At 36.5% G+C, this 24,653-nt stretch overlaps 1 long non-coding RNA gene across 11 annotated transcripts in view; it reads right to left on the reverse strand.

Annotated features, from left to right (window-relative positions):
* LOC146767537 (uncharacterized) overlaps positions 1-24,653 on the reverse strand; it is a 99,757-nt gene that overhangs the window by 57,536 nt on the left and 17,568 nt on the right. For 7 of the 11 annotated variants that reach the window (XR_014954717.1, XR_014954715.1, XR_014954718.1 and 4 more), the window contains 2 exons: positions 24,051-24,278; positions 7,020-15,157 (listed from right to left, as the gene is read on the reverse strand). This is a non-coding gene — a long non-coding RNA (uncharacterized LOC146767537). The remainder of the gene's footprint in view (positions 1-7,019; positions 15,158-24,050; positions 24,279-24,653) is intronic. The other 4 variants (XR_014954709.1, XR_014954719.1, XR_014954713.1 and 1 more) reach the window with 4 other exon arrangements.

Here is a 24,653-nt window from a genome sequence, read left to right on the forward strand (position 1 = left end):
TTGCCATTCTGAAATTCAGTCCTGCTTATTTAGGGAATCCTATCACATTTACTGATATACATACTGGGAAAGAAAAAGAAAAGGCAGAAAGGTTCTGTAAAATATCAAGGTCAATTTCAAATGAGTGTATTGACTGAGAAAAATATATTACTTAAATAAAACTATAAAAAGTAAAATATCTGCCAATAGCTGGAAAGAGAAGACACAGTTTGTATGATACATTGGTGGTGGTTCAGTACTCAGGCAGAAGGTTAGGTATGATAAATTAATTCTTGAGAGGTGATCACACAGCATGTACCCAAAACATCCCCAGTTATTGCTGTCAGCTATTGCTCCCTGGTTTTGGAGATGTGGTTTAGTGGTGAACATGGTGGTGGTGCTATGATGATGTTTGGACTTGATGATCTTGAAGGTCTTTTTCAACAATGCCTATTCTATGTTCAATGATTCTGTTACCTGGAAGGGGAGAAGCCTTAGACTTCTTTAAAATTTCATTTGTCTCTGTTTTCACAGCTTGTGTAAACTTTAATTCTTATTAGAGTCATCAATCACAAGAGTGATATGAAAGTGGATCAACATATAAGTATCTGAGCTGTGCAAAAAAGAGGAGTGGAGAGTAGAAAGAAAATGTTTATTTTTCTTTCACCATGGTTACATGACAAGTCATAATCTCTATTATATATAATGCACATAGGGACTGGCCATAGTAAATATATAGAGTATAAACCTGAATGAAAAAAGTTCCTTGATCTCAGAAACCTTCAAATAAATAAAAAATTATCCCATTCTATTTGGCATGATAGAATTGTAAAAAAAGGTATAAAAATGGATTTTCATTGTATTTCTCCCTGTGAAAACATACAAATATTTGTCTATTCATACATCAATATAATTTAGCTTCTAGCAGGTATGTGTATATAAGTATTCTTGAACGCAGAATCTTGGATCCAAGTCACTACTTTTAACTATTTTTTAACTATTTTTTTAACTATTTTTGCTCTCAGTGACTCTTATTGCAGAAAACTGGACAAAGCTTAATAATCCCCGCATTGGGAAACTGAACTTTGCTTTGTTCCTTTCTATGTGAGTACAAGTTGGTTATTTTTCTACAGTTGGTAAGCCTCCGTCTGATCTTGACACAAATGTAATCAAAAATGAAAACATTTCAAAATTTGTTTGTTTTCCCTTGCACTTCCTTTTCTTTTCTTATAGAGTGAAAAATTTATTTAAACAATATTTTTACAATAGTCATAGCAAATTCTAATGAAATTGGTTCTCAAAATTAACAAATACATCTTAGTGGAGTTGAACCACAGCCATAGACTGAAAAAAAAATATCAATAAATATGTGGGCCTTGCAAATAATGCAATTGTTAAAAGAAATAATCTTCCAAGATCCTGGGCAAGATAGAAAAATACAAAAAACTAAGAGTAGAGGAGACAAGGAGAAGGAGATAAGGAGCAGAAGGAAGAGGAGGGAATGGTGACCTACATGAAGCTGAGGAAATATTTTCTGTATGTCTGAAATAAGGTGAGAAAAAAAGTAGGGAGTTTCCTACTTATGCCTTAAGTGAATGCAATAATATAGTATAGCAGCACTGAGGCTGAGAACTTCATTTTCACTTCAGGCCTAGAAGAGAGTTACTTTGGAGTGTTATTATTCCCAAATCTCTCAGGAGGGCTGCGGCAGACAGGACTGGGTCTACAATCTTGAATGCCATTATTTGAATCTGTCTTTTCTGTGTCACACTAGTGTGAGTGTATATAGTATATTACCTTTAATTAATTGAGTGTTTATGTGTTAAAAAGTTATTCACTTGTGCAGAGAGTGATTTGCTGGGATTTATGATGGGAACATTTTATAACAGCAGCATGTGTTTCCCTACAATTTGTATAGGTTCATTCATTATAATTTTTCCTGATGTTTTGCCTACCATATTATTAACTTCCCCAAAGCAATGAAATAGCAGCTTGTCTTCTCACAGCAGAGAAACGAGAGGAATAATTATGAATGTGGAAATCCCAGTGAAAACATGCTTCTATTGAAAGGGTCTAGTGGTCCAAATAGAGGCCTGCTGGATTTATGAAGTCTATAAAAAAAGCAAACATACAGAAAAACAGATGCTTTTTTGCTTCCAAAAATCTTGGAAGTCCTACACTTAGGAAAAAAGTGGGGGGAGGGAAGAGGAGAGAATGTTGCATTTATCATAGAATCATAGAATCGTTTAGGTTGGAAAAGACCTCTAAGACCATCAAGTCTGTTAACCCAGCACTGCCAAGTCCAGCACTAAACCATGCCCCTAACATGGTTTATGCCACTATTAACAAAAATTTATATTCTACTATAGGCTACAAAGTCTGAATAAATCATCAAAGATTCAAGTCTTTGCCATGCATAACTTTTTAATCATTTCCAAGTGTTCTTTTCAAAATTTAAGAGTTTGTGAGCATAGCATTTGATTTGTTGCTCCTTCAGTAGCAAAATCACCTTTGTTTCAAAGGGATTACTCTTTAGGACTCTTCGCTTGCAAGGATTTACAATAATGGGAAAATTAATAGCATTCACTGATGGTGGTAAGGGAAATTTTTTTCCGGGCTGTCAGTGAGGATGTAGAGGAAAAGCCTGTGAAATCAATTCCAAAAAATGTTGTGGATCACTGGTTATTTTACAAAGATCCAAAGCTGACAGGACCACCACAGTCATTTGTGTTTATTGTTCAAGAGGGTGCTTTTTTGGACCATCCCTACCAAAAGCAATCTCGTTTAAGAAAGAAGTAAAGGGGGGTTAAGGGGACCAAAAAAGCAGAAGGCAGAGTAAGCAATGAGTCCTCTCCAAGCCCTGCTTGAGGACAGCCTTCCCCAGCACTGCCCCAGCCCTACCCCTCACTTAGGCACTTTGTATTATTACATGTGCACTCTTCATTGTTTTTTCTCACAACAACCCAGTCTGCTTCTGCACTCTGTCGTCCGGGTGGCCACTCATAAAAAATGTGATTTACATTCTTGTTTCACTCTCACCACCTTTTCACTTCCTGTTGCTTCTGCAGCCCATGCTTTACTTGCCTTTTCTGTTCTTTTAATCTAAAAACTGAATTTATGTACATTTTATATTTATTACTATTACGTGTTTGTGCATGCAGCAGAGGAAAAAAATTGAAAACTGTCATCAGAATTGCCCTAGTTTGTTTTTTTTTTTGTATGTGTAGATAATAAATTATTCAAACAATGAAAAAAAAAAGACAGATGAAGGTGAAAAAATAATTCAAAATAAAAGCAAAAAAATTTATCTCGGTTACTTCCCATTACATTCCAAAATTTTTCACACCTACAAATAATTACATCCAAAAGATTATTACACTTTGGCTACAACAGAATCTTTTTTAACAGGTAGAAACTTGTTTCAATATCACTGAGAAGCACTGCAAGAAATCTAAAGACTGGAAGTGCAACAGGATGACAGTGGGTTTGACAGATTAAGTCATGGAGCTTGAAAATATATGCCCACCTTTTGCCAGGACCAAACCTCAAACAGCCAGATTCAAGTCCTTTGAAAGAGTTAAGACAATTTAACCCTACTGAGGAGCTGCCTCTATGAGTATAAATCCATGCTATAGCAGAATAAAAAGGTAATTTTGTGCTAATTCAGTCCCACTCATCAGCACAGCCTGAGCAGAAAGATCTGTCATCAAGTCAAAGCTCTCTGACTGGCTGTACACTTTTTGCTGTAAATCTCACAGATTCTCCTAAAAGCAGGCCCATCCTGAGTTCTCGCTGGAGACTAGAAGTAACCCTTAGCATTTGTAGAAATAGGCAGCAGATACAATTGTTTGCACTTTATTCCCCTGTCTGCCTTAAATTCAGATCCTGTTTTCTCTATTGGGGCTAAGGAAAGAAAAGTGAACAACTGGAAGAACATATGAACAAGTGAAGAGATTCAGAGTTCAAATATGCACAGCAGATTTTTCTGCTCTCCTGGAATTTATTTTAATTGACATGATTTCTTTTTCCAGGGGTTAAGAATGATACACCATGCCCACAATCTTCCAGAGGGTTAAGCAATCCTTTTCTGCTCTCCCCTCCTCAAATGCAGTCTGCTCTCTTACCTGAATATTTATTTTTAAAGGGTCAACAGTTCCAACACCATCAGTCTTGCAGGCACAGACCTTTTAACTGCACTGTGCTTTTTGTCTGCTCTCAGTACAGCTGAAAGGAAGCACAGCCCCTGCAGCTTCAGGTGTCTGAAAAGATTCAGAAAGGTGCCAGTGCCAGACCTGCTCCACACATACCAGAAAAATGTTTCAATATTCTCTCCTGAACATTATTTCTCTGCAAGATGATGAAAAATCTATGCCTATTTCCATGCACAGCACTGGGACTTTACCTTAGCAGCCATGCCATGAGCTCAGGGCTCGCAGTCAGCAACTTCTGGCTTCTCATCCCAGCTGTGCCATGGATGTACAGGATGGCACTGGGATAGTCATTCTGTGAGCATCTGCCTTACATTCCCTAGCTGTAAGATAGGGTTCCTTGTTTTTCACAACTCTTTTGGGAGTTAGTTACTTACTTCTGTGTGAGGGAAAGGGAGCATTATATAGGTGATATCTGTTCCTCATTTATAATATGCAGAAATAGGGAATAATAAACATAAACTATTTTTAGTATATCAGTAACAATAGCACTTATGTGACTTAACATCAAGGCAATTAAAAGATATTTTTAATCAGTTCCTATGCATATTTTGTAAAATAGTGACTAAAGATTCTTGTTTAAACCTACAAAATAAATTGATCACTACAGTTAAGTGATTTGTTAATTCCCAGGCAGCATAGCTAACATAGTGGATGTGTTAATTTGCATTACATCAAGTGATTTGGTAGACTTGAGCTTCTACTTGATTTGAGATACAGAAACACCATAAAGAAATAGAGGTGAAAAAGTCTGCCAGTAGAAACCAGGGAAAGGGAAGAAGAGGTTTAAATGTGCTCAGACAGAGTACATGAAAGAGTTTTAAATTAAACAGGTTTCCCTACCCCCTGCCCAATATTTTTAGCTCCAGAACAGCCTTGGTAGAAAATGTTAGTACTGCTAAACTATTAGGTTTAAGTTTTAGCTAGTATACTTGTGTGAAGTTACATTTCTGCAAAACAGGGAGTGTCATTTAAAGGACTTTTTGCAAATCAAGGTACAGCAAGAGCATACATTTACAACCATAAGCCAGGGAACAAGGGCTCTCACTCATGGTTAATAGCTCTAGTCACTGGGTTGCGAAGCAGAAAAAAGTAAGTAAAGTCTTCAGAGGGATACTGAAAGATTTATAAAATCATGTAGGAAAGAAAGGAAAAACATTCAGAATCTCTCCATGGAGAAAAAGAAAAAAAAAAAGGAAAAATAATCAGAAGCAGCAAATTCAGTGGTTATCAGGACTAAAATGAACTTTTTCTTCTCTACTTTAAAAAACCTTCAAATATAACAAATGTTCCTCAGACTGAAACCTCTTTGATTTTAAATGTGTCCCAGTGTCTTTCTTAAGTGTTTTGTTTTAAATGATGAAGTTTTAATAAATAGTGGACACATAATAAGCTTCTGTGGGATTTGGACTTTATCCCACAAGTGAGAGGAAGACCTCATAACTCAAAGAGTGATGAAGCCGCAAGAGACTTATGAAGGTTTTTCCGCACTAGTGGGATTAATTCCATATTCCACAGATGCCCATTATATAGAGGTTCTCTGTTTATACTGCAAGGAGGTAAAAAGATTTTTTTTTATTAGATTAAAATGTCAGGCTTGAATATAAATGTCTTAGTCAGAAGAGCAAAAGAACAGCTGCTTTGTGGTGTCACAAAACATCCAGAAAACAGTGACTGGGTCAGTAGAGAGACATGCATTGAAAATGCTCTGCGTAGCAAGGAGGCATCACTACAGAACACTTGCTCCCTCTAACAGCAAGGAAAGGAGCCCTTTATCTTGTGAAGAGGATCTGTGAATTGGTTTTCTTAATCACTTCCAGCATTCAAACCCCTGTTTCTACTGCTCTTGAGCTTTGCTTCTTCATAACATTGATGAGTCTCCCCAGTACATCAAGATCACTGACAAAGGAAAAGGTGAACTTAAAGAAAAATGAGCTGCCCCACTTTAAATAAAATTAACCTGTAGTTCAACATCTTGAAACTCTAGAAAACCATTGAAACTAAGCTGACTATGACCTGGTAACAAGGAGTGTATTTCATATAAATTAGTGATGCATTTGCACAGAAAAACCCCCAAACACTGCATGCATGCACTGCACTGAACTGCAAAAACAAAACAAAACAAAACAAAACAAAACAAAAAAAATCCACTGGATTGTTTTCATACTGGACTACTGCCTTGCTGTATCATGCCATTATTTTTATATGGCAATTCTCCTCTCTGTTCTGAAGTATTTCAAGACTGGATTTAGCCTTTAGCATAAGGAAAAAAAACCCAGACTCATGTATTTATATAATTTGTTTTCTTGGAGATATTTGTCTTTTAATGAAACACTATTTTCTTCAAAACAGGAAGGCTCTAAAGCACAAATTTTAAAAACAGATTTTGGCTTTGATTTTAAGACCAAAAGCTTTCACTAAGAGACTGAATTCTCTGCAATACTAATTTTTAAATTAAAACCCACATTGTTCACTGTTATTGTAGAATCCTCGGTATTTTTCATTACATTAGGCAAAACATTTTTGGTTTATGTGGGGCATAAATATTCAAAGTAACTTCTGACCGTCTGCGCATTGCAATGGGTAAGCCCCAAAGCAATGGATCTCTCTGGATTTCACTCAGCATGGAGCAAGCTGCCTGTAAACACTATCATTCTGCTCAGCTTTTAAATACCTGGGAAAATCTGTCCTCATTTATTAAACCTAGCTGCTGCTTATGAGTTCAACCGAAACCTACAGCTTGAAATATCCAAATAAGAGGGCCATGCCTGAATTTCAAAACCCAAGCAGCTATTTCGGAATGAAGTCTTGCCATAACCACAGAGCACAGACCTGCAATGAAGACTGGAGTCAGGGGCCATCTGGCACAGGGCTGCAGAAATCCACATCATCCTGCTGGCTAGTGTTGATAGTGCTGGGCAACTGTGAGAACACACCCTTCTTTAATACTCAGTCTGATGCTCCTTTCAGAAGAGCTGCTGAGGTGCCCATGCTGTGGTCTGGTTCCTGTTGCTCCATGGAGAACTGGTGAGCCACAGAGAGCTGGCTCCCTCCTTGCTGCAAAGGCAAAAAAAAAAAAAAATAGAGAAAAAAAAAAAAAAAACCCACAACAAAACAAAACAAAATGAGAAAAGTTGAAAGGAAATAAATAAAGTCAAGAGAACAAGCTGATAGCAGGATTCATGTTTTTCAAAAGAGGAACACAATTCTGTGCAAGTAAAATTGAAATTTTTTTTAGCCATTATTAGCAATTTTGTTAATATTGCACAAAAATATCATTCCTGCCATAGCCACAACTGTGTAAGAGGCAGTGCTCACAACAGCCTCTCATATGCATGGGTTGTGGCCCATAAGGCAGCCTCTGTGAACTGTACTATCTCACTAAGAACAGACTGGAAATCCCCATGCTATGCTGGGAGCTTCAACACCTGTGCCAAGAGCACAAGAAACCTGAGAAATATCTGGGCCTTCCTGTGATGCCATCTCAGGTGGTAGCTCAGTCTACATCTGCCTCAACCACAAGTCTATAAATCTGAGGCTCTACTCTGGGAAGGATGCAAGGAAAAGATCCTTTTAAAGGTCCTTTTACCCTCTACTTCTCATGGATCAGTATTTTGAGGTCAAGTATTTTTAAATATTTATTTTTAGTACATTAGCATATCTTCTTGCCTACTTAAAATAGCTTAAGAAATATTTAGGACACAAAAACACAAATACATCTTTAATGAAGTTCTGGAGTTACCTCCCTATCAATGACAGCAGTGTGGAGAGGTGCTGTGGCAAGTTTCTTACAGGTCTCTGATACTGCCCATCTCAAAAAGAACAAATTAAAAAAAGCAGAACTTGAAAGTGAGACAAAAAAAGAAACACTAGAACATCAGTAAATTTCTTCCATTTTTCTCTAAAAATTTTATCTTTAGTTTTAAGCATAAGTTTTACTATTCTGTCTAAAGGAAGCTAACGAGTTTAGTTGAAAGGATTTCCTTAACAGGACCTGCAGTATAATAGAGAAAACTGATTTGGAACCCAATCAAAAATTAGAAACTGGATTGTGTTCTGTCAACTACATTTTATAAATCACCTTCTGCACTCTGGATCTGGTCTCTTCTGGCATGACTGGTAACTTCACAGCTTCCTTATTGAGTTGTTCCAAGTTTACACTAACACTGTGGAAGTCTCTACTAATATTTCTGCATGCTTTCCCATTAGGTTGAGTGGAAAGTTAGGTGCAAAGAAATCCACCACAATGTAACTATCCCATCCCAATACGGAAAGATTTCTACACCTAACTCATCCTATCCAATTTGCCCTGCACCGAAAAAACACATTGTACCCCTTTTCTAAAATCTCCTTCACATAAATGGCACTATGCCTCCACAGGGAAGCAGGGAGGAGGGTGCAGGAAGATGACATCTTGGAGACTGCAGTATCCTCCCCTTGATTGATGTAAGTGCTCCACTGGGGGTATGACTTCAATTCTTTCCTTGAAACATGAATCAAATGAGGCCACAAGCAAATATATTTCCCTGTCAAACATTTCACTTCCTGGAGACAGTTAAGAGCTGATGTGACATACTGTGCAGGGTTTATTTTTGCTTTTGGGCCAGCAAATTGCTGTACTGTTTTCCAGGCCCTTAAGCTTGGTTTGTATTTGCTGAAAGAAGCATTGCAGACACGCTGGCTGTGAGGCCAGTAGGATTTCTAACACACTGACTGATCCTAAGCATTTAGCTAAGAAAATGAAAGATCAGTAAACCAAATTCAGGCCAGTGGTGTGTGTGTTCCTCTTTGCATAAGGCCTCAAAAGAGCAGACCATAGAGTTTCTTTCATGTCATCATATTTGTTACATCAACTAGTCTGCCTTTTAACAAAATTAACAACTGATGGAATTGCCTGGCTTGTGCATACAAAAAATAGAAACCCAGAGAACACTCTTGTTCTGCCTTTTTTTTTATTTTGTTACCCTGGCCAATGGGCATTTAAAACCTGTGCAAATTCAAGCATCATCATAATTTCTTGTTGAGAAAATCAGGACAACAAGCAGTAAGTCTTTCTCACAGACAGTTGTAATAAATGGCAAAACTAGGACTAGATCAAGTTCTATAGATCTGGCTGTTCATTCATTGAAGTAAATGAAGCCTAAATTTCATTGTATGAATTTTATCCTAAGTTCTCTGTGGTATAGAAGGAGAGAAACAGATGCTGCAGAACTACCAGTGATTTTGCTGACTCATGGGACAGAGATCATCCCCCAACTAATAGCAATTTAAAGCAGCTTTTCTTTTATCTGCAGGTTTAAGCATCCATTGAACCAACAGCAGAGTTGTATAGTTATAAAATAACAGGACAAAGTTGCTGAATGGCTGAACACTCTGTCAGGTTACCTGGATGTTGTAAGAGGCAGTCCTCTGATAATGGCTGTGATTATTGTAGGGCATACTGATGCCATGAAAACATGAAAGAAACACTGGGATCTTCCTACTAATGTGACAGTATTTTCTTTTTTAATAGGTGTCACCTCCACTGTTGATTTCTGTGATGCTAAGTGTAGCAAAATTAACAGAATACACATTTTTGCAGCATTGAGGTACAACTACAATACAGCAAAATATTTTTGAGCAGTACAATAGAGAAAAAAATACAGGGTTCAGAGGTAAAAAAAAAAAATTGAATACTATGTTTTTCTCTGACGTTCATGTATTGAAAACAAAGGCTGATATAAAACAGTCCAAGAACTATTTGGTCTGGCTTTAGTTTTTGAGCAGCGTCTCCAGATCAAGAACTGCTAGTCAGTCACATTGCAGTTTATGCTTAGATATACATTTCTGAATTTCACCCTCAGTAAATTTTTAGCAAAAACTACCTTATGTAAAAGTAGATAATTCAGAAAATGTAGACATAAAGAAAAAGACTTCATAGAAGGTAGTGAAAATATTACTGCTTATACCAGTGCTGAGGTCTTCAAGAACTTTGCAACCAGCGCCTCTCTCATTCAGTCAAGAGTTTAAATGCTTAACTAGGTCAGACACACAATAGCAATGTCATTGCTTCTTGGTAATGGTAATGCCAATGCAAATTTTCCAACATAGGAATGTTGGGGAGGAGAAGAGGAAGTAATTTGGTCTCTACAGTGGTGCAGCCCTGGGCATCTTTGCAGACTATGTGTCATGCCAGCTGTCGCAGTGATGGTATTTGTGAAGTGGAAAACTGTTTGACACAGAAAAATATTTCACTGGTGTCATTTCCCCCGTCTCTACCTTCCTGAAGTGCAGAGAAGGAGAAATGTCAGAAGCATTTTGGGATAAGAAACTGCCTGTTTGGCTACTTTGCCTCTTTGTTTGACTATTTTTTCCTCCCAGTCCACACTGTGTTTCTTTCCACTCTTATGTGTTGTTTCAACACAGATGTCCCTAGGTGCTTAGCTGCCTTCAGCTCGTAGCTGTCTAGTTGGAAAAAATAAACTAGGATACAATTTTCTGAGTCAATGTTATAACTGTCACATTGCTAATGTTGATCTCCTTGTTGTTTTTGGTGTCAGTAGCATGGAGTGCTTTAGAAGAATCTCTTTATTGCCTGAAAATACATAGTTTGAGCATTAAGTGCTTCTTAGAAAATCCGACTTCTGATTTTTCCTTTTACTTCCATATATTTCACTGTTTTCTCCTCTTCCAGGGACGAGGATCATTATTTTACTTCATTTGTAATCTAGCAGTGGCCAAAAATATCACTCATCCCTGCATCCACATATTGCTAAGTGAGTTAAACATGGATACACACTGCTCCTGTCCTAAAGGATATTGTAATCTAAAGCATGAAGCGGGATTGATATCAGATTCTGTATTTTAAATTTCATATGCAGCCAGGATAATATAATGGCTGGACCAGCAGCAGTACATGTTTCTTCACATCTAACATGCAAATAATATATTTAGGTATATTTTCCTGAATATAATGATAGACACATCTGTACATGTTTAATAACTTCAGATAAGACTGTTTCATAACAGCCTTATCTTTTAATCCTAAACTCATACCTCCAGATGAATATTTTTTACTATTCATAAATTATGATTCAGTAACTATTGATGTAAGAGTAGCAATGAGAAATTTAGAAAGCCAACAGGGTATAAACTGTGCCACAGAACAGTGCTCCTGACATCTCTACAATACAATGGGGAAGTACAAATAGAACCAAATTAATCTCTTAGAATTTTCATGAGCAGAAAAGGATTTAATTAAGGAAGTCAAGGTTCCCTTCCAGTTCCTCCTTCCAAAAAAATCTGGAAAAAATTTGATCTCTGACCTTTATTCATAAAATGAATTCTACATCATATTTCTGCATATAGCTCTCTAAGGAGAATCAAGTTTACACTTCCCTCCCAATCCAAATCATAACAGTGCTTAATTAGGTGATAATTTATGTAGTACTTAGCATGAACGTTTGGCACTTGGTGAAATAGGCTGCATGAGTGTACAGATGTTATCACCTGACTACATCAAGCAACAGAGCCTATGCACTGATCAGGTATCTTGGGCTTTATAAGGTATCAAGTAACATTTATAATCCTGTTGTGCCTAAATTTCTAGTAGGTTGGACCTGTCTCCAGTATCCATTAATATATGTGTCTATATGTAGTTAAAGCACTGATTATAAGATCTTCAAAACTACAACAGATAAGGGAAACAGATGTAAAAACAATTTGCAGCTGGGCTGTCCAGAATGGTGTCACTCTGCTCAGATTTAAGTAAACAGCTGACAAATATTTATTTTTTGCCCATCCAATATGACTAAAAACATGGAACTGAGATCTTTCCCTACAAAACTTATACCTTGAATAATTATAACCATATTAATCCAACTTCTTTTAAAAAGTGTACAGAGCATTTTCATACAAGGCTTTTTTCTCTACCCCTGCAGACATACTGTTCTTTTAGGTTGAGTAGCAATATTTTGATGCAGCTGCTATTTTTTTTAATGGTAGATTACTTTGAACACATTTGGCTTATTTTACTTTGGGCAGTCAAAGCCCGACTCTCAAAATTGTGCAAGATTTGATAAGAGAACAAACATTAATTCCTAATTTTTGTTTATGTTGAGCAGCTCTGGCAAACAACAGGTAATATTATGTCCCTTGTTTGGAATCAAGGATGCTGAGTTATTTTGAACATGTCTAAATAGAGATTTGTACTCACTTTTCTAATTATACTTTCCTTCTCTCTACCTAGTAGCAATTAATGGTATCTCACTCAGTGCTTTGACAATAAACTCAGATCTTACATGCACAAAATGTTCAGCATGTTATGCAAATGTGCATCAGAAAGAGATAAAATTAAATTTACAAACACTGATTAATTTTATTCTACTTTGGCTCCCTTTATTTATTATGTTTCTTACATCAGTTTTGATATTCCTGTTTACATTTATCAATAGTCCTATTGTTTATGAGAATAATAGATACAGTGTAATCCTTTGTATTCTTTTTTATAAATTTTAGAAATTTCTTTACAATATCAAGAAAATTCAACAACCATCATACTTCCTGTGCTCTGCTAAGTTGTACCAGAGTTGTTATAATCTGGTTAACATTTTGCTGACTTTTTTTTTACACAGAAGCTATAAGTCAGCCTCTAAAAAACTGCTGTCACCATGAAAAGAATTTGAAACATAGTAAAAAGAAATGAAACCAAGATGTTTAGAGACTCAAATTAATGTGATGGTATCTTTTTGAATAGCTATAAGTGTGGTTAAAACACCAGAAATCCTCCACTACTCCCCTAGCAGAATATTAAGTGTATGAAAGGATTAAAAACTGCTTGTAAGTAATAAATAGTAAATCATTCCATTTTCTTGTCAAAATATAAATTTAAATGTACTTTAGAATTTTTTACCAGTCTTTGCTAGCCATCTATTTATGGTTAAGCTCCCTGTAGCATTTAAAAACATATGATACTTGCACCTGTATTTCTGATAGCTTAATTCAAAATGTACTCCAAATGCAAATTCAGTTAATGTAAATTGTATTGCTGTGTCATAGTTTCAACCCAGCAGCAGCCAAGCCCCACACAGTCATTCACTCCCTCCAGCAGGATCAGGGAAACAGAAGGGCAAAGCTGGAAAACTCATGTGTTGAGATAAAGACAGTTCAATGGGGAAAACAAAAGCTGCACATGCAAGCAAAGCAAAACAAGGAATTAACTCACTGCTCCCTGAGATGGCTCAGCCATCTCCAGAAGAGCAGGGCCACATCACACATAACAGTGACCTGAGAAAATTTCCATCACTCCAAGTGTCCCCCTCTTCTTCTTTCTTCCCCCTGCTTTATACTGAGCATGATTTCACATGGTCTGGAATATCACTTTGTTCAGTTTGGGTCACCTATCCCACCTGTGCTTCCTCCCAAATTTCTAGACACCCCCAAATTCTTTGCCAGTGTGACAGCACAAATCAACAGAAAAGGCCTTAGCTCTGTGTACGCCCTGCTCATCAATAACATCTCTCATCACTGTGTTCAGCACAAGTCTAAAATACCATGCCAGCCACTGCAAAGAAAATCAGCTCTATCCCAACCAAAACCAGCACATCCTGCACAAGTTTATTTCATTTACCAACAGTGATGTTGGCTATGAAATAATTGAACTCAGCCATTTGAACAAAGGCAAGAAATACTCAGTGAGTTTGCTGATTTTTGTCACAAGTTAAGCATTTCATAGTATGTCATCAGTTTTTGAAGAAGGAAAGCTATAAATTGAACCTTATGTTTTTATCTATAGACTTCACTGACCTGTCTTGCACGATCAAAAGGGGCAGAATGAATGGGAGATAACCTTGAATGCAGTGACCTCGTGACTGACACCTGAACTTGATTCTGAAATTCCTGCAACTCCAACTCTGCTCCAGACTGTCCCTAGTAGGGTCTGATTCTCCAACATCTTGCAGACAACATTGTTTTTCACACTGTGCAATATGATGCCATACTGTTTTGACTACAAAACAGACCCTTGTTCCACTGGGCTAAGTTATTTTAAAATATGCAGGGCAACATTTAATTAATCCCAGCATATGTCCTTGGATATCCTCTTCTTTACAAATCACAAATTACTGAGAGGACCAACAAGTCTGAGTAGTAGCACAGCACCAGGACACTATCTAGATACTTCCACTTTGGTTTGCTCTTCTCAGTTACTAGCCAAAAGGCAGAAGAGAAATCCAGCTACTGATACAATTTAAAGCAGAGTAGATATTCCCTGATTTTTTTAATAGTTATTCTTGAAACTGATTCTAATTTTTTAGAGTATCTGTGAATAGGGAAAGACAGATGTTTAACTTTTTTTGCCACTTATCAGACTTTTTTTGATCTATTCCCCATATGGAAAAGAGAAGCTGGGTTATTCCTGTATCTAGACAAAGAGCCTGAATCTTATACTGAACTTCACCATGTTAATAATAAAATAAAATAAAATAAAATAAAATAATTTTTTTAAAAACTAGCTACTGGGAAGAGTGTTGAGAAGCAATGGCCCATTTATATTTTGTATAACTTAGCATAAGACCACAAAGCATACAATTCCAGGGGACTCAATTCAAAGTAAAATGTTTAAGCTTCTGCACTGAAGAACTTTATGCAAGGCCAGAGAAAACAGAGAACAACAACTTTCCACAGTGTTTAGCTGCTTTGCTTGTGCTTCCATGATACAGAGGCCAAACATACAGTAATTTTAACTGAAACAAGTCCAAGACTTGTCTAAGTGTATCCACTGAAAATGAAACCGGCCTTGGGGAGAAAAAAGAAATGGCAGAGCAGTGAAAACATCTTGTGCCTTAAGGACAAGCATAGAGAAAGTAGCAGCAGCTCATGCTTCTCTCAAAATAATAACTAGGGTTATTATTTACCAGACAGAAATTACCTTTCTCCTTGCACAGTAAGTCTTTGGTGCCAGCAAAGGCAGACAAGGTAACTAAATAAGTATTCTGAAAGAGAACAAGAACAAGTATTCAGGATGATGCTAGTATGACAGGAAGCAAGAGCAAGAGATTCTCTTGCTCCTTCTGAAATTGAAAGGATGATTTATCATAGGCAACTAAATAAGAAAAACAGTGTATGTCAACAGAGAGCAATTGGTAGAACTTCTGGCAAGAGTAGGGATATTGAATTAATAATTATGGTAATGGCTTTATTTTAGATTCTAAAATTATCCTTGCTATCCTCAAAGAATCATTTATATAAAAATCATAAAATGGTATTAAAAATCTATAGTCAAAATTCCCCTCAAGCCTTCTTGTCCATTCCTAAACTTTAAAAAAAATAACTACAAGGCAACATGTAGAAGACTCTTATTTTCCAACATTTGTCTAACTAGTGGACAGATTGTATTATTCATCCAAAGAATCACCTCCCATACCTCTTTCCACTTCACTTCTTAAAGGTATCCTACATTTTCTTCTTTTCCTCTTCTTTGTCAACCCCTCTTGCTCTCTGCCACTTTCTCTTGCAGGAGGTTCATATAACTTACAGTTCACCTCTTCTCTCCCCTCAAGAGAATGAAAAAGGGAAAAGGAGAGGAAAAAACTTCCTGCATTACCTCTTTTTCTAGATTCATTGGCTTGACTGGTAAGGGAGTAGGAGCATGGAGCATGAGCTACCAAATTGTTCACACAGCTTGATACCCTTGAGCATGGAAGTGTCCGGTCCCACCACAGTGTGCCACAGCAGTCCAACCCAGCTGTTAATAAACTCTCTGATCTGCTGCAAAATTCTGAATACTTGAACAAACTAAATATGCTTCATTTTCACTGGCTTTTCCTTAGAGATTAAGTTTTCCCTATGTCCTTTCTCCTAATTATATTTTTTCAAAGCACACCAAATAGTAATTCTGCATGACAGTTTTATCACCTGCATAACATTTCAAATGAAATGTTTTATTGCATTTGATGTTGTTTAAACACTTCCCATATACTCTTCAGTCCCACAATTTTCAATGTGTTCTGCCTATATTAAAAAATATTTGGTAGACAGTTGGGGTGTGTACTGGCTTTTCCCATTTTTAAGTGTTTAAGTGGTAATAAATATGTAATATGTTTCAAGTATATTTAATATATATATAGTTCTATGTTGTTAAGAATAAATTTTTTGCATTGCCATAGTTAAGCGTGTCACATTTTCCATTGCAAACTTAATTTTAGGGTTTATAACTTCTCTATAAAATATGCCCTTCAGTAGGAAACCTGACATTTAATTCCCCAGCTGAAAAGAAGAGGTGAGGTTTTTCCTTACAAAAACTAGATTAATAAAATAATAGTTTAGCAAACATTTATAGTAGTCAGAAATGAAGTGACAAAAAAGCCTTTGCAGCTTGGATTCCTTCTCTTAAACTGCTAAAAGGCTTAATGTAAAATAAGTCCCATTTTGAACTGGAATGTAAAAACAGCATTTTTTTTTATTCTAACCAAAAATAAGACCTTTCCAATATCAACTACTTCTGATTAGAGTTTGAAGCTCTTTTTGACTCCACCACAAAGTAAATTAAATAGTATTGGTTCATCGTCTGTACAGGTTACTAATAATTTCAGCAGTCAAATATAATAGCCCAGACTAATTAAAATTTTGATTTTTGATCTTACTGCATTAGAGTACAATAGTGATAGTCCTTCCCGACTGTATGCTTGAAGTTTTACTTCTTATACCTTTTTGATAGTCTAGAATCCATGATGAAAAAAGGATTTTTTTCCTCACCTCTACAAATATTATACTAATAACATACTGCTTGCCACTATTTCTGTTTCTAAACAGGATAACAAAATTGAGTATAAGATAAATCATACAAGATAAAAGCATAGATGAAATTTAAAACGCTGATGGTTTCTTGATAATTTATAAGTATATTTTTCATAAAGCAGGAATAATATGTGAGTGAGTCAAGTGTCAAAATTCTAAGCTTATTGCAGCTTTCAGGTTCAGGCTTATGTATGATAACTGCTATTTTTATAAAAATCATATAGCCTTGTTTTCAATTTCTCACACACTTACTGCCAGCAATTTTCCTCAACTACAGTACTTTCCAGATTAATCTATCTCTGCATTGCCAAATTTTATGACCTTTGTTGAAAGTCACTCAACAAGTGTTTTCTCAAAATTCTTTTTTTTCCTGAGCAGTAAGATTCTTAGTTCTCATTCTTTCCAAACATAACAGTATGGCTCACAACTTGATAAAAAAAAATGCCCTGATTTTGAGTCTTTAAAAGACAAAACAGGTCCTATATTTATTATATCAAAAATTCCCCAAACTCATGACATTCCAGACTTGATTGATGATTTGTGAATACTTTCAGGTTAGCAAAGCCCTATTATGTGTTCCTCAAATTCCTGTCTGACCACTGCATCCACCAGCTACTTGGTCTTTGATCTTTCTTCCACAAATTTCACCCAAAATTTTCAGGTTTGAAACTGAAATGAAATGGCTTTTTCTTTGACTCAGGACTTTGTTGTACCTATATTCTAGCTTAACTTTAAAATGGCTCCCATAGTCTATGGTTGCTCCACTTCATATGGATTACTAAGCAGGAACTGTGGATTTTGTCTCTGTTGTGCTTTGTCTTGTGCTTTTTGTCATTTTAACATTACAAAGAAATAGTACATAAATTAATAGAGTTAGAGCTGTGTTTTGCTCATGTAGGTGAGCCCAGTTTTTCTATTTTGTTAGAATCACATTTTTGTTTAGTTTCTCCCTGTATGACATAGCTTCCAACTCATACAATGTGCTTACATTCATTTTTGCTTTTCCTTCTGGCCTCTAACACTGGGAAATTATTAATTTATTAACAAAACCATAGGTGTTAAAACATGCATTAAGAAAATGAAATACTTTATAGGAAGACAAGATTTGTCCATAGTCTAATTTTACACTGTTGGAGGTTATCATCATATGGGGGATATTGAATTTATAATGAGACCTGACAAACATGAAGTAGAACACCATAAGAGATTTAGCCTACCAATTACACATCACAAGCCCTTAATTTCCTGATTTTCCATTATATGCTCATGGAGCATGTTTTCATTTCTAACTAACCATAGTAAGTCTATATCATTCCTGATTTAAAGTCAAATTCCTGAGTGTTGCCAAAGTTGCAGCTCAAACTAACCATGTGGTCAATAAACAGCATCTTGTTCTAGTATTCTAAAAATTCTTTAGGGAAGCAATTGTGAGGGGGAAAAAGCAACATCTTATGATGGAAATGCCTGAGGGAATGTATCTGGCCATGGGCAAACACCAAAACAAATGCCATACCACTAGTTGTAGATAACCTGTGTCCTTAATAAATACAGACTAAAACCAGAATTAACACTTCTTTCTTTGCACATGAAATTTAGTCAGTCAAAGAGCTATAGATTAGACTTTGCTTCACACTATTATTGTTAGGGCTGCTTCAATTTTTATGACCAACATCCCTTTGTTGTGGAAGATATATAGGTGTTTCTAGGAGTTGGGATCAAATCACCATCCAGCTCCAAATTCTTGGACTATACCTTAAATATACTGCTACTAAAAGAAATACAGGCTAAGTGGGAATTAGCAGCAACATTGTTTTCCACTTCTCTTAAACTCTTGAAATACAGACTTTTGTCTGAATAGTGGCAGTCTACAACTTGACTCTACCCATCTAAGCCATAACAGTCCTGATCATGTGTGTCTCTGCAAAGGTGTCTACAAAAAATTGAGATATTTTAGGTACTTCTAGGTGACAGTGTTTGAAAGTAGGAAGTTCAAACTGCTGGTGTGGTGTCAGAATTTCCCAGACACCTCTTGGGAACTGCTTAGAGAACAGTATTGACTAGATTTTTTTTCTCAGTGGGGCAATCTTTTCAAGGGAAAAAGGAGAAAGTTTGGCCTAAACCATTTTCTAAACTGCCTCTCTCCACATACATACAAGCTCTAGAATGACAGCTGAGAAATAGGCTTTTTGGCTTTGAAATACCACATCCCAAATCAACACCTTGTGGAAAAACAAAAAGAAATAATTTAAAAGAAAACAAAAACATCAACAATGGAACCACATTGGTTTCCCAAGTAAAAGAAGGTACCTGTGGCACAATGTTATACAACCCTGATGAGAAAGTTTACTATTAATACATTTCTTACTGTATTATACTCTTAAAAGAGGCATGAAGTATTTACACAGCATGACTGCACTTTTATGTCTTCAAGGGATCAATTTAACACAATCCAAACAGCGTTAAGGCTGATCTATCATTAATTCTTTACAAACCACAGATTTAGCTTTAAGAATGAGAAGATAATTTACCCCCATTCCCTACCCAAAACCGATTCTTTGGCTTTTAAAGACTGATGATTAATTTACGGAAGTATTTGTTCTCTCCTTGTCTCTTTCTTCCCAGCACTATCATCTATCACAACTATGATGAATTTAGACTAAGGCAAGTCTAAATTGAGAGGAAAGGTAGAACTTCTTGAAAAATAATTATTTCTAAATTCACCAGGAAACTGAATCTCGGTTTTGTTTCTTATGAAAAGCATTAAGAGAACTTGTGGACATACAGTAGGATGTGAACTGTAATAAATTATACTCTTAACTCTGCTATTTGTCTTCTTTAATATTCCATTAGTGAACAAATGATTCGTTTTTTCCCTTTGGAGCGCTACAAACTACAGAACTTACAAATATTTAACAAGAAATAACACTAGAGAAAAGAGAAATACCAGAGTTGTTTCACCTTCTCAAATAAAATTTTTATCCAAATATCATTCTTATTTTCAGACCAAAAAAAAAAAAAAAAAAAAAAAAACCAAAACAGAAAACCCTGAAAACTTTGAAAACTTTGGGGTGCCTCTGTAGTTTTTAGTCTTGTAGTCTTGTAAATTCCCACTGACTCAAGTGGAAGTTTCCCTGTAAGAGGACTGGAGGAAAACAGAGGGAGGACCTCTCCTTTAGACTTCAAAAATGTTGGTCTTGCACATTCTTCTCCAAAAATGTAATGTGCAATACATTTATTTATATTAGTAACCAAGAAACAATATTTATTTTGGAAGACACTGGGTTTCATTACTGTGAGCAGAAATGTGGTATTCACCCACAGCTCTGGGCTGGGCACAGAGGGAAGGTAGTTTCAGGGCATTCTGAACTGGCATTTCCCCGTGGAGCTGTCTGCGGTGTCATAACGTGGAGGCAACACAGCAACCCCTCTGCATAGCCACAATCACCCTGCCAGGCAAGCTCTACCCCACCAGAAGAGATTAGAAATATGGTCCTCCTTCAGGGTTTCATTCCTTAGGAAAAACAGTATTAAAAGGTCTTGCTTGCAGAGGGAACCCTCATTTTTCCCCTCCTTTCATGACTTGTAGCCTCTTGACCTACAAATTTCTAGACGGAAAATGTTATGTTTTTCTGAAGTTGAATTTTGATACAAAATATATTAGTACAATACTGCCAATCCCAAGCATTCAGAAATCATGAGTCAGACACCAAAAGTTATGAGACTGGCTGACACTTCAAATTTAAGAAGAAAGTGTCTTTTTTGTTGTTATTCTTAGTCTACAGTATGGTCACATTTTTAAGCTTCTGTTGGCAACCATGAAAGCGACACCGAAGCAATGCATTGTTTTATTATTTTGAATGCAATTACATTGTTATGTAATACTTGATTTTAGCAGCTTAGGCACTAAGAAAACTAGATGTTGCATGACTAGTCATAAAAATCATCCAATTTGGCAACAAGTTATCAGTTGTGCAGTTATAGTCTGAACATTTTGGCACCCATGACTTGGTGCTGATTTCAAAATGTCTACTGAAATGAGTTATAAAGACATCACACTATGCTTCTCTTCCTGGGATCATGAAAAGAGTTAATAGTCTGCATCCCAAAAATGACAGCAAATCACACCTTTTACTCTTTGAAATTATTCAAAACCACATATCAAGTCAATATTCATGTGTATTTCTGAGTGGTTTCAACTGCAAGTGTTATGCCAAGAATACCCTTGTGATTTGGATTCTAGATTGAGTGAAAAATGCCTCACTCAGATCCAAATAAAATCTCAGAGAAATGTTCCCTTCAGACTTGTAATCTTGTGATTTGTGCAAGAATGCTGGCGGTTTGGGTCATAAACCTAGGAAAGATAAGTTTATAGATTTCTGTCGTACAATCAAAATCCTAAACAGAAATCCTTGACTAGTTTTAGACACAAATCTGCAATATGTAATTTTTATATTACATATATAAATTACTAGTCTTCTTATGAACCACTCACTACAGAGAAATATTTCATGATTCAGAACCAATCTTGAGAGTCAGATGACTGGATTCACTCCCTTTATATGTCTGAGAAGGCTCACTTTTCCAGTCCCATGACATTCGTGTAGTGGAGTGGGAGACTGCCCAGACATGACCAATCTTATTTTCAGAGCTGGGTAAGTGAGAATGCCAGCTGTATGATGATTTTACTGTCACTGTTGATAGGTACAACATGGACTGTAGGAGTACATCACCATAAATGTTATGATTCAAATTGGCTCTACTGCTGTTTCCTGTGGGCACTGAGCTCCACTAGAGGAGCTCTACTAGAGGAGCTCCACACTGGGCTGGTTGCAGAACTGGAATGCATTAGATGCTGCTGTTAGGAAAATACTGAATTTTTCAAAAGTGGGAAGGTGCCATGCACAGTGATCATCTGATATTTGTAGCAATTCCCATGGCACTGCCAGGGTCCAGCTGAAAGACCTGTAAGAAACACTCACAGAGCCTGAGAAGTAGATCTGGCAATGGCTAGATCTTGTGTTCATTCATTGCTGATGGCAATGTCATGCTACTGCTTCCTGGAAGAAAAATAACATGTCATTTCTACTTTTTAATAGCATAGATAATGAAAATTAACTTATTACTTTAAATTTTATTTAACCATCTTTTTATCAGCTTATAAACAGTAAGCTGACAGTTAATCAGGCATTAATCTGTGGTCAGGACTCCATAATTGTCCTTTGGTCTTTCTCTATTTTTGCTCCAGGAATTATTTACTGAACTGGTTGCTCTTCAGCCTCAAATCAGTCAAGATCTCTCATTTGTCTGCAGTCCTCCTATATACCTTCCCCCCAACCTCCTAGAGGTTCTCATCACTTATGTCAGGCAGGTAAGACAAATGAGGAAGGGGCATACCTTATCCATGAGTCTGAGCCTCTGTGAGATATGAGGCTCACAGGGATTCTTACAAGCATTGAGTCCTGGCCTCTCCCTACCTCTTCTCATCCTTTATGTGACAGACCCTGCCCCTCTGCCCAACACAGTTCTCATAGTTCCTTTAACCAAAACCTTCCCAATCTTGTCTCCATTAGTCTCTTCCTTTGACCTCTGATTTCATGCCCTGGTCTGACCACTTTTTTCTGTTTATTTTCCAGCATCCATTTGTGGTTCCAGTGTTCCTTCACCCCATTATTTGCTCCTCCAACCCCTTTAATTAGGTGTCCTCTTATCATACATACCCAAATGTAGCCTGGCATCACCTGTCAGCAGTCTAGACATACCTTTCATGGTGGATAGTAGAGGAGGAAAAATTGAAAGAACAAAAGAGGGTTCACAAATAGCAATTCCTCATGGCAACCACTACTCCCAGCTCTCTATATTGGCAGCTGCTGCTCCTGCTCTGCCTGCTCTGCCTTCTCTCTCCCACAAAAGCAAGCAGATCCACCTGCCTGTTGGACCAAGTCCATTCAGTGCATCAAGACCAAATTAAATCTCCTAACCTCTCTGTTTCTCAATGGAATTGAGGTTACTCTACTTAAACGTCAATATGATTATTTAACATTTTGTTTTAAATTGGATTTTGATATTTTGATCTGACTATAGGTTCCTCAGGGCCTTTCCAGTCAAGTAATTAACAGGATAACATTCCCCACTTAAAGTCTTTGTAGCTGCAGTTTTATTCCTTGCTATGAAAAATTACTTTTGGATCAGACTCTAGACAATCTTTTTGATTATTTATCTAAAACTAAAAGCAGGAAATGATTCATTTGATTTCTGCCAATACTGGAGTGTTGCCACTTTTAGCTCAGGAAGAGTAGGCTTCCTTTGGCAGCCTTTGCTTGCATGATGATGAATGAAGTTCTATGTTTAGTGCTTGCTAAAATTTTATAGAGTCTAAAAAAGCAATCTAAATATGTTATAGGGAGTGGGTAAGTTTTTCAGATAACTATACCATAAGCTCTCATGCTGTGTCACAGCAATACCTTCAATGTACACATAGAGGAGGGACTCTTTCCAAAAAAAGATCTTTAAATACTTGAAAATGCACTATTTGTCATAATAAGCAAATCATTCCCCTGAAGTGAATACACATTAGCAGTTACATTACATAGAGGAAAACATAAATGCCTCTCCTTGTCTTAATGATATAGCACCCAAATTGCATGCAGTCATTTGTCACGAAAAAAGCTTAGACCACCATGGAACAGGCAGTTAAACAGCACAATAAAACCTACTGTAGACCTAACCAGCAAATGCTACCTACTGATGAACAGCAAAGTCTTAGAAGTCTTGACAATATAAATATTTGTCTGTACTAAAAGTTACAATAATTCAATCATTATACCCTAATTGTGGGGAGAGAATTAGGCAGAAATGATGCATTTATATCTGATGAAAGTATCCAAGTATCCTTTCAAAAATAACCATAAATTTTACATAAATTGGTCTCACTGGATGGCACTTGTCATTCAGACAAACTCATTTTTAAGGTCTGAATGCAAACAGACATGTTTGAGTAATTCAGGATGTTTTTACAAATATTTTGTACTCAAATTTGGCGTCCTCAACTTTGTTCTCACTTGCCTTTGTTCTCTCATTGCAACTACTTACCTTTGTGATTTGATGGGGCATTTCTCTCCAGGTTTCCTCTGATAACTCCCCAACAGGATTCTGGGATGGTATGTTCAAGTGAGTCAGTTTTCATGTTGAGAACAATCCCCTCATTCATGTACCTTCTCTGCCTCCAAGTGTTCTCAGACCTGGACAGGTAGTCTCAGAAGATTTACACTTCTGTGAAGACTGTAACTCCACTTGATGTTCACTGTGCCTGGGATCAGACTTTAGTAAGGAAGATAAAAAGAACTAAAAGTACTTTTATATACGTATATGATTTTAAGAGTATTGGGCATGTATTAGAACAAGAACAATGTTTTAACTTTTTACTAGAGTTATAGGTAATTGTTTTGTTTGGAGGACAAATTAACATTATCATTTACTCCTCCATTCACAGTGAACAAATAGCTTGCCTCAGGAATATAAATAGTTTAGAATATTAGCCTATTTTTGTTATTTCATTAAAGTAGCCTGTCTATGTTTAGTTAAAGATTTTGCCTTTCCTGACCTCACCTGTGTTTGTTTTCCATGCAAAGATTTACTTTACACTTTGCTTAATGACATACTTTCCAAAATTAAGGTCTCTCCAGGACAAATAAT

Source organism: Lonchura striata, chromosome 4 (genome assembly GCF_050655825.1).
Source record: "Lonchura striata isolate lonStrDom1 chromosome 4, ASM5065582v1, whole genome shotgun sequence".
NCBI classification, from domain to species: domain Eukaryota; kingdom Metazoa; phylum Chordata; class Aves; order Passeriformes; family Estrildidae; genus Lonchura; species Lonchura striata.